The sequence below is a fragment of the Natator depressus genome, chromosome 9 (assembly GCF_965152275.1).
Source record: "Natator depressus isolate rNatDep1 chromosome 9, rNatDep2.hap1, whole genome shotgun sequence".
Classification (NCBI taxonomy): Eukaryota; Metazoa; Chordata; order Testudines; family Cheloniidae; genus Natator; species Natator depressus.
This window is the reverse complement of record NC_134242.1, coordinates 29,588,397-29,600,045: the sequence shown is the minus strand read 5'-3', so window position 1 is coordinate 29,600,045 and position 11,649 is coordinate 29,588,397.

Genomic DNA, 11,649 nt, shown 5'->3' with positions numbered 1-11,649 from the left:
GTTAAGGAGAACAATTTTTCTCCTTCCTCCTTGTAACCACCTTATATGTACTTGAAAACTGTTATCATGTCCCCACTCAGTCTTCTCTTCTCCAGACTAAACAAACCCAATTTTTTTCAATCTTCCCTCATAGGTCATATTTTCTAGACCTTTAATCATTTTTGTTGCTCTTCTCTGGACTTTCTCCAATTTGTTCACATCTTTCCTGAAACGTGGCACCCAGAACTCGACACAATACTCCAGTTGAGGCCTAATCAGAGCGGAGTAGAGTGGAAGAATTACTTCTTGTGTCTTGCTTACAATACTCCTGCTAATACATCCCAGAATTATGTTTGCTTTATTTGCAATAACATTACACTGTTGACTCATATTTAGCTTGTGATCCACTATGATCCCCAGATCTCTTTCCGCAGTACTCCTTCCTAGGCAGTCATTTCCCATTTTGTATGTATGCAACTGATTGTTCTTTCCTAAGTGGAGTACTTAAGTACTTTGCATTTGTCCTTATTGAATTTCATCCTATTTACTTCAGACCATTTCTCCAGTTTGTCCAGATCATTTTGAATTTTAATCCTATCCTCCAAAGCACTGGCAACCCCGCCCAGCTTGGTATTGTCCGCAAACTTTATAAGTGTACTCTCTATGCCATTATCTAAATCATTGATGAAGATATTGAACAGAACTGGACCCAGAATTGATCCCTGTGGGACCCCACTCATTACGCCCTTCCAGCATGACTGATAACAACTCTCTGGGAGTGCTTTTCCAACCAGTTATGCACCCAGCTTATAGTAGCTCCATCTAGGTTGTATTTTCCTAGTTTGTTTATGAGAAGGTCATGCGAGACAGTATCAAAAGCCTTACTAAAGTCAAGATCAAATCTACCACTTCCCCCCTATCTACAAGGCTTGTTACCCTGTCAAAGAAAGCATCCCAAAAGCACAAGTTTTTCCAACTGAGATAAAGGAGTAACTCCTTTAGATATGAGAAAAGTAGTAAACTATTACCATTGCTGCGGCCAGGCACTTGAGGGAGACATGATCACACTGACTAACCCCATGTACTATTACACAGTACATGCAGTATTGCTTGAAGAAATCTTTGGCAGTGATAAGCTTACCATTAGCCATCTTACATGAAATAAGAAAACATCACAGACTCTTTTATAGCTAAGTGAATGAGGAAAACAAATCCAGCTATATCAAATGGAGGACAAGAGGTTTAGCTGATCTAATGCATACAAAACCAGGATATGTATGCAGCATATTTTCTACACTGTTAATGATGGATGAACTTCAAAAGGTTTGTGGTTCAGTTTATAAGGCCAGGTTGGGCCCTGTCTCAGCACAGGTACACAAGAATGGAAGGGCTCAATGGGCCCTGTCAGAAAGGCTGAGTACTATTAATGTCCTTACACACATTAATTAGAGACCAGCCACCCATCCATAATGCATTTGGTCAATTACCCAATTTGGTTTCAAAGAGGTAGAGTTTTTCCTGATCCAATCTGTTAATCAGTGTATGAACTGAAGCATGAAGTCCAACAACCTTTATCATTTTTGTACTGGCTAGCAGAGGCAACAGAAGCTCACTTTGAATGGGTGGATGGGGGAGAAGACAGAGGTGCACAGTGAAACCCAAACATGCTAAGCACTACACTAAGTGTGGGGAGCAGGGAGTCAGGGGAAGTGGGAGGAAGGTGGGGTGAGTGCTCTGCTTGGGGAGTGGAGGGAGTCAAGGCCAGTGGGGGAGATTGTAGTGTCAGGGATAGGAAGGGGAATCAGGATGGATGCTTTGCATGGGGTGACTTGGCCCAATCACCCCAGTTCCTATTAGCTCCCCAGCCTGACCCAAAGTACCTCAGTGGCCACTCCAGCCCATCCAGGTCCTGCTCTCGCGTCTGCTCCCAGGATCCATGGAGCCCTGCCTGGCCTGAGCCATCTGAAACAACTTGCTTAAAAATGCCACCCAAGGGTGAAAACATATAGCAGCCCCCATAACATGACCATTGGCCCCTCACCAGTTCTGCTGCCCCTGGTGGCTCATGTAACTGCAGAGAGCTACTCATCTGGCCTACTGATCTCAATATTATTTAAAAGTCAAAGAAAGAAATGTTAGAGAAACAAAACAAAAACTGTGACTTTTCTGCTACCATCTCTCCTCCCACAACCTAATGTACCTACAAACCACAAAGTAAGGGATCAAACCTGTGATGTTTTGGGTGCCCTTAGTTACCGTTCAAGTCAACAGGAGCTGAAGAAACTCAATGCCTTAAAGACCTGGACCCTAAGGGCTAGATGGTGCCTTTGTGCCTGCCCTGTACTTAGCTGCCCTGACCTAGCAGAAGAGTAGGGACTAGACTGTAATTGTGAGAGCCAAAGTCTGTTTTTTGGGTCTCCCCCCTTGTTCTGTGGAGGGGAAGGGGAGTAATATGCACCATCCCATACCTGGTGCAGGGTATTTTGCCCCTCTGTGCTGGATTCACGGGGGAGAGTCAAGGCTCCTGATTTTCCCCACCCCTGATTGCCCACTGACTGACTACATGCATGAGAGTGGAAGGTAGCAGCCCCACAGAAGCTGCTCTCCCCTTTACCCTGTGATCTGTAATAAGAGTACCTGATGTAAGGGAGTATGCTGTTGCCCCTGTATTCCCCTGCACAGGCCCATACAGTGGCTCACACATGACATGTTGTGATGTGCCAGCCAAAGGACCCTTGAAAACAGTAGGTTATTTCAAGTAAGTGCTGTGAAACACAACTGGATCCTCACCAAGCAGATTATAATCAGGTTTGCAAGGATTAGATTTTTACTGGTAAATGTTGATTTCACTGGTACACACATAAACCAACAAAAATATTTCTACCAATAATAATCAAAATTTACAGCTAGGCAAAGAAAGAAATACTGTCTTCAAACTTACTAGAGTTAGGTTTAAAGCTATATACTTTGTATATTTTGACACAATGTTGACAATTTTGGTTTAAACTATTTTAAAGCTTTAACTTTTTGAATCTCAATGCCTACTGTCATTGAATAATGATTGTCTGATGCTCCTATTGTCTGACCCCCCATAATTTCCTACAACTATGAACATTTAAATCAATAAAAATGTTTAAAGATGCTTAAAATAAATATTGATATTATTAATCAAAATTATAAACAAATAAAAATTGAATTCTGCCAAGCCTAACTGTAAGAAGCAGAGGAGAGCAGCAGTACCCTGGATAACATGCAGCTAGAGGAGGATGATCAAATAAGCCTCATTGCCATTTTATGTTCTATTTTCTTAACATATCAGTCTAGTTATTACCATCACCATCCTTAGGAGCATTTCACAACGTTCTCCTCTCTTGTTCATAGGATCCTATGTAACTTCTCTCCCTTTCCAAGGATAGGGAAAGCCGATGAGCACTAAAGTAAGACTCAGACTGTGGCTGTGTAATGAAGAGCTTCATTTTCAAGTTCCAGATTTTCACCCTTTCTATCCCTATCAGTCTTGGTTTTCTGAACTGGAAAAATCAATTGCTTAAATCTGTGATCATCTCAGATGGGTCTCACCTTGGACATTGGTTTCTGAGGGGTCTAGCTTCTGCGTGGGTCTACAGCAACTCCACCCCACTGAACATGCCTGCAGTCATGCTGACATACTGCAACAACCACACCTGCATCTGCAGCACCAGAGGAGCAGCTCTCTTCAATAAACTGACAGCAAACCCATGTCCCTCTGCACTGTGCAGCAGTTTTCAGGAGTCAGCCTTTGGCCCTGGTGCCTCTAGTTTAGCACTGCTATTCTTTGAAGCTAAATGCTGTGCATTTGTTTAAATAAAGAGGAAGAAAACCTTTAAAGTAACAATTAACTGTTCAGTAACTAATCCACTGTTTATTTTGGCGTTTAACTGAATTAGGAAGGAGTAGGTCAGGATAATTTAACTTTAAAATGTCCATGCCAGAAGAGACCAGGAAAACCTTTAAAATCCTGTAGTTAGTAATGATATTTGTATACTGAAAATTTATTGGATCTTTTAGGGTTATCTTCAGAAATGATTTTATAGGTTAGAGTCTGAAAATACATTGGATGTGGAAGCAAGCTCCCAAACTAACACAGGAATCAATTGGTCAAAACCTAAAATGGCTTCCGCATTCCTCTACTGCAGAAAAATCATATTTCTGTTGCACCGGAGGGGACAACAGAGGAGGCTCTGTACACTGCCACATGAAGTGTGGAAAAGGAGTTTGTGGTGCAGGTATGGAAAATCTATATGGATCACCCCCATGTAGGTAGCTCTGTCTTCTGTTCTCCCCCATTTCCTGGAGCAGCCAACCACAGTCCCGATATACAGCAGTGAAGGCCATGAAGAACCTCATGGTGCTGAGAATTCTCTCTCCCTCAGCACCACTGCACATTTTCTTCAGAACCTAGCCCTTAACTCGCTTTTCGGTCCAAAGGGCAGAGACAGAGAGGGATGTTTGGCTGAGGAGAGGAAACAGAAAAGTGTTTCGCCCACAAATTGCCAAAACTCTTTCATGCACCTCTTCCTTCCTTAACAAAAATATCCCTGTGCCTCTCACTCTCTCCACCTTACAAACACAGTGCTAGAGGCTGTTCTAATGTAACTTCCGGGCTGACTGGAACCAGAAAGTACCAGAAACCTTTCAAGAAAGCCTGTTCTTGTAAAATGTTCAGGTCATTTTAGTCCACTGAAGATCTCTGAATACTTCAAATAAACACCTTATAAGTAATCAGACTTCTCAGAATTTATCTGAGCCAAGGGAAAACAATAAGGGTCTGCTTTTCAGAGGTGTTCAGTATCCACAAGTCTAGCTGAGCTTTAGGTTGCTCTGCATCTCTGAAAATCAGGCCCAAAATTTTGTCGGGGGTTTGTCCAGCATTAATAGAAAATTATTATACCAGTATTTCAGTGCTGTGGAAAAATAATGGGGGAAAACATACTGCACCAATATACAATGACTCTCTAAAAGGATATATTGAACCCCCCACTATGATCTTATGTTCAATTAACAAATCAAATCAATATTTTGTACACCTTCCAATATAACAATCTCGTCCTGAAAGCCAAACTGTTTACTTTTTTGCTTTCTACATGGTTACAGGGCATTGACTCCGGAAGGCCATCACACACAGTAATGGTCGATTTCTCTGTGGCTGTTTCCGTAATATATTTTGTTTTTTATGGGACAGGGTTGTTAGCCCTGTGCCTAACCCCCAACCTGGAGGACCCGGGTGTCTGTTTTGTCTGGCCCCTCTCGCACAGACCAATCCGGCATGGTTGAACCTCCCAGGAGCAAAAAGCCCCCACTGACACAGACTCTGGGGATTGTTAGAGAACATCCCACCATGACAAGGCACAGACACCAGAGAAACTGTCTTCATTCCATACAACCTGCCTCAGAAAAATCTTCTGTATCTTTTGGCCCAGAACAATCTCAAACCAAGATCTATTGTCACAGTGCAGCCAAGAGAATCTGAGCACCATCATTGCCAGGAGGCATTGGAGATGGATCGGTCATGTGCTTCGGGTGGAAACTGATTCCATCACCAGAGTAGCAATAAGATGGACACCTGAAGGCAAATGAAAATGAGGCTGCCCGAAAACAACATGGCGAAGAGCTGTGGAAGTCGAGTTGAAAAACCTGGGGCACAGCTGAGGAACCATTGAAAGACTTGCCAGAAACAGACAGGAGTGGAGGAGCTTTGGCACTGCCCTAAATGCCAGAGGCATAATAGGAACATGATGATGATGATGACATGGTTACAGCCATAAAAGCTCTGGTACCAGAATGAAGGTGACTTTCTTGGTGAGAAGGCACAGAACAAAATATGACTCTTTTCTGAAGCCTGCTCTGTCCTTGAAAACCCTTTTACTCAGGTTAGACCAACTGTGGTTCCTCCCCTAGCCAGAGAGAAGATTAATATTTAGGCAGACTTCATACCCCACTAAATTGGAATATATCTCAGTTCTTTTTGTATCTGTTTGAAGATGAAATTAGTGTTCATGTAAGTTGTTGTAACAACAGCCCTGGGCACAGTATCTTTACCAAGGCAATAGGAAAACATGAGCAGATACTGACAGTGTATGTTTTCCCCGCATTACCCTAGTAATGTATCCCATCCTGAGCGGACAGTTCAATTTTAAATGCATTCTGTCTCAGCCTCTGGCAAGACTGCTCACAAGAAGGCCAGTGGTTGTGGTAGTTGTAGTACAGTCACCTGTTTCCTTGGAGGTAATGAACACAGAACGACAACTTATTTCAATCCGCTGTTAGAGCTGAAGTTTGCAAATTAATCTCTACTGGCGTGGCTCTCAACTCATCGGCCGTCCAAAACCTGGTAAAGACCCAAACCAGGCATCAAGCTACTGCCGGATATCGCTGCATTCTGTATGTCTCAAGGTTCTAGAGTGCCTAATTTTACAGTGAACAACACCAGAGGTGGAGAACATCTTGAATGTCGAGGAAGCAGGCTTTCAACAAGGGCAAACATGTGCTAACCCCATTAATCAAAAACAGTTTTCAGAGAAACCTGAAAACAGGTGCTATTTTCCTTAAGCTCACTGGAGCATATGATATGGTGTGGTACACAGGTCTACTTTTTAAAATACCAAGAGTCTTTCCACCATGGATTACTGATGCCATCTAACTGCTACTCTGAGACAGATGGTTCAGGGTGCTTGTGGGTGAGAAAACAAGTGCTTGGAAAAAACAGATGAACAAGTTACCCCAGAGGTCTGTTCTAGCCCAACCTTGTTCAATCTATACATCAGTGACCTGTCACCAACTCAGTCACAGAAGTTCATCTGTGCAGACAACATCTGTTGCGGGCTTCAGGCTCTGACTTTCTCTGAGCTGGAGAAGACGCTGAGTAATGATGCTGCAAATCTGGCCAACTATGGCAAGACATGGAGCCTTCAGCTTAGCACCAGCAAGATAGTCTCTAGCACATTCCGCCATGCCAACACTAAGAGGGAATTAAACATCATAATGAATGGTCAGAGGCTGAAGCATAAAGCCTACCCTGCTTACTTAGGCATGGCCCTCAACTGAACACTGACTTACAAAAGCCACCTGAGCAAGATAGCAGCGAAGGTAAAGACATGTAACAACCTTCTCGGCAAACTGACAGGTTCTTCACTGGGAGCAGATACCCTTGGCATCTCATACTCAATAGCAGAGTACTGTGCCTCAGTATGGAGTCGGTCAGCACACACCAAACTAGTTGACATGCAACTCAACTCAACAATGTGCATCATCACAGGAACTCTCTGACTGACTCATCTTCCATGGCTTCCTGTTCTGAGCCACATTGCTCCGCCTTATATCAGGAGGGAGACTGCAGCAGGCAAGTTTCTTGAGAAGATACGTGCCAACCCTAGCTTGCCCTTGTTCAATGACCTTTTCAGTCCACCAGCTATATGTCTTTCATCACGACATCCATTGTGGTCGAGGCTGCCATGCCAGGATGTGGCAGTGGGAAGACAGGCCACTTCCTCTGGAGGGAAGACTGGTACTTCACATCAACGACCAATCAGTTCCTCATCAAAGACCCTTCTGCTCGGCTGCCCAGCTTCAACCTGCCACATCATCAGTGGGCCCTTCTTAACCGATTCAGGACTAGGCAAGGCCTCTGTGCAGCCAACCAGCCCCACTGGGGTCTTCGAGTCAATCCAAGCTGCAGCACAGATCAAACAATAAGACACATTGTCGAGGAGCACGCGCTAACCAAATTCAGCAGTGGGCTCCGAAAGCTCCACTTGGCCACTAAGAACGCTACTGCTTGGCTTGGCGAATATGCAAATGTTAATTAATTAAATACTGGACTAGTGAACTAGAAGTGAAAAGCACTGTATCCATTTTGAGTCTACTGAGCCACCTAGTGATCTATGTAGGTCAGATCTACATTAAAATTATACTATTATAGTGATCCATTTTTATGCCCTTAAGTAGTGAGTCATTCCACATTTTTTATTTGAAATTCATATTAAATCAAACATTTATTCACTTTTTTGGGTGTGGTAGGGGAGCTTAAAATATCCAGAAGATGTAAAGAATTATAACATTCAAAAACCAGTCGGAGAACACTTCAACCTCCCTGATCACTCAATTACAGACCTAAAAGTGGCAATTCTTCAACAAAAAAACTTCAAAAATAGACTCCAATGAGTAACTGCAGAACTGGAATTAATTTGCAAACTGGACATCATTAAATTAGGCTTGAATAAAGACTGAGAGTGGATGGGTCATTACACAAAGTAAAAACTATTTCCCCATGCTAATTTTCCCCCCTACTGTTACCTTCTTGTCAACTGTTTAAAATGGGCCATCCTGATTATCACTACAAAAGTTTTTTTTCTCCTGCTGACAATAGCCTACCTTAATTGATTAGTCTCGTTACAGTTGGTATACCCCCATTTTTTCATGTTCTCTGTGTATATATATCTTCCTACTGTATTTTCCACTGCACGCATCCAATGAAGTGGGTTTTATCCCATGAAAGCTTATGCCCAAATAAATTTGTTAGTCTCTAAGGTGCCACAGGGACTCTTCGTTCTTTTTGCTGGTACAGACTAACATGGCTAACACTCTGAAAAATGGCAAAATGGTAACTCTATTAGGACATCAAAATTAATTTCAGTTCCCCTGAGGTATCTTATTTTAATTAACAAATCCTTGATCCTGCTCTATTAATTAGCATATTTAAGGAATAGTAAGTTTCAGATGAGCTTAATTCTAATAAAGCATTTCATCTCCTAATAATAAGTAATAATAATTAATAACAATAAAAGGAATTAAGGGTCTTAATACAATTTGTTTTCTACGTTTAATAGCAATGTTTAGAAATTCCATCCAATGGTGAGCACAACTATTCTTTCTTTTTTAATGTTAAGACCTTTCATTTTTTGGTGCTTAATGCATTTGAAACATCTTTCTTATTGAATGGATCACTGTGTCATCCTGCAATAATTACTTATGCTTAGTATCAGCTCATTTTCTTCTTCATATTTTTCTACTACACCATCAATAACAAAAAGGAATAATATATGGGCTTTTAAAAATCCTTTCCCACTGCTGGTTTTCCAACAAATCTACTCAGCGGCTGTTATCTATTAACATTCCATAGGACTGAATGGAACGTTAGGCATGAAGCTGGTACACTGAGCAGCACAGCAGATGTGTTGTGGTGGCCTACACCTAGAACATTCAGTGGTCTCAGGTGACTCACATTTCCCTAGCCAAATCTCATGTTTATATGAATGTTTATATATGCACGGTAGCCCCTTAGTCCTCTTCAAAATAGATCCACACCTAGCTGACTCATTCTTTTTTACTTGGTTATTCAAACCTTTCACTTTATTCTCCGCTCTCTGTGAAGAGTAAAAGCACGTATACAATCAGTGGTGGGCACATCAGACCCAACATGAGTTTGGGGCTCTTGGAGAACTAGGGAGAAAACATGTGAAAGGATTAATGGGAGCAACCCCACTGCACAGAATTAAGGCCATTAGACAGAATTAGACATAATGCTCAAGAATCCTGGGGTCCCAGCTTTTGCCTGTTTCTCTCTACGCTCAGGGCTGCTGCAACTTTAGAAAGTTTTTGATTTCCAAAAGCATGGTAGACTTCTGCGTTTCGATTGCTGTAAAGCATTTCCCGGCATCCCCAATATTTGAAGTCACAGCAGAAAAAAAATTAACAGCAGTCCCCCAAAGGTTCTAAGGTTTCAGCTGAGCAAAGGAACGGGATAGAAAATCTTACTTGGCATACATGAAAGCACACCAATGCTCAGAATTTCAGAACTACAGGAACATTTTCTTACAAACCCAGCTTATTCCTTAGATTCCAGAGAGCTCCCTAAAATAGACTTGAACGAGACATTGCTGCGTTATGCATACACAAAATTTCCGACGGGGATATATGAGACTGCTATATTTTAATTGCACATATCCCTCAAAAACAAAACCAAGAAACAACAGCCCACTGACTTCTTCAAGAGCTTACCAAGAACTCCTCAAAAAAACTAAAGAAGACTCATCTTTGCTCAAGCATAGAAAATGTCATCATTAAAGGAAATAGCCAGAGCAGTTATGAGCAACTGAAAAATAAGGTTTGAAATGGAAGTTGCATTTGAACTTTATCTATAGCTGTTGCCACAACCGTCATGATTAATACAGGCCCTTTCATCTTTTAAGCTATGCAGGATTCAGAGAAGGGAAAAGCTGCCCAGTGCACCACAATATGTGTAAAGTCAGTGAAATTATGGCAAAGTGAAACACTTCTATGCTTTCTCCAAGTGCCCTAGGGGTAATGAAGCACTACATACCAAACGCACGCCATGTGCAGTGCTGGAAAAGACATAGTAGTCACAAGAAAAGAGGACATAGCTGGAGGAATCAGCATTGCAACATATGATTTTCCTCTCCTCCTCCCCATCAGGCATTCTGAAATGGTGTTAGAAGAGCTTACCAGAGTCAGCTTTATATGTCACAGGTGACAATGTACAGACGAGGAACTTGGCCTGAAGACTCCTATTGCTCCCATCCTCAAGAAAATGCTGGACAAATGAGGGATCTGATGCATACCCTGCTTGTTCTGAGTAGGGCCTCATAGCCTGTTGGTTAGATCTGCTGCATGCCTGCCAGTGATCATGGCATGTGGGGAGGGAGGGACATTCTAATTATTTTATGTTCATGTATAATGTGCCTGACCATTAAAAGATGGTCCTGCTAATTCGCTGTGTTTCTACTCTCTTGGGTTTGTTCTGGACATTGTGTTTCTTCACCACAGACACTCACTGGAATTCTACATTGCCTGGTAGAGTGTTGCCTTTCTTTCATGCAAAAGATGACTGATATTCCTTAAGGTGCTGCGAACTCCATGCTCCAGTAATCACAGACATTCTCTATTTGCAAAATTGGTTTAAGCCCTCAGCCATATTTACTTTACTTTTGCCACAGTTGTCAACATCCCTATGCTGCGACATGGGACATGGGCATGACTCATAGCAGTGTCCCTCCCATGTCTACATCTCCACAGGGCAGTCTGAGATCAGTTTTCTTAGACGCTATAGGACGCATTAGATGCACTTGTTCTTTGGAGTGCATTTTTAGCACACTTTTGTCTCCTGCACTTTAGAGGGGAAGAAAGGCTTTTGTCAGCAAAGCTTTAATAGCAAAGTTCTTTGGTAATCTCTGCTATTACCAAGAATTCATTGCTTTTGCTAAATGCTGTACAGTGCATTTGCTAGTTTACTTTGAAGTACTATCAAAAATAACAGAAAGTAAATTACAGTTGTCACCGCAAATGAAGACAGTCCTTTTAGTGGGGCATCACTCTCGCTTTTTAATGATGTTTATTTACTTACTCACCACGGACCTGACTCTGTGAGATGCTGAGCCCTTCCCAGAAGGCAGTCAGCATCCTCAATGCCTACTGCATAGTTTTTAGTGGCCCCATTATATAACAGTGTTGACTGACATAGGAATTGAGGGTTCTCAGCTTCTCGCAGGATTGGGCTTTCATTTGCAAAATTCAAGAATCTGCAATGGGTCTCAACATCATTAGTGAAAATTACCAAGGCTTTGCCGTAGTAAGGATTGGCACAGCTGAGAACCATTCCTCCTCCGAATAATTAGA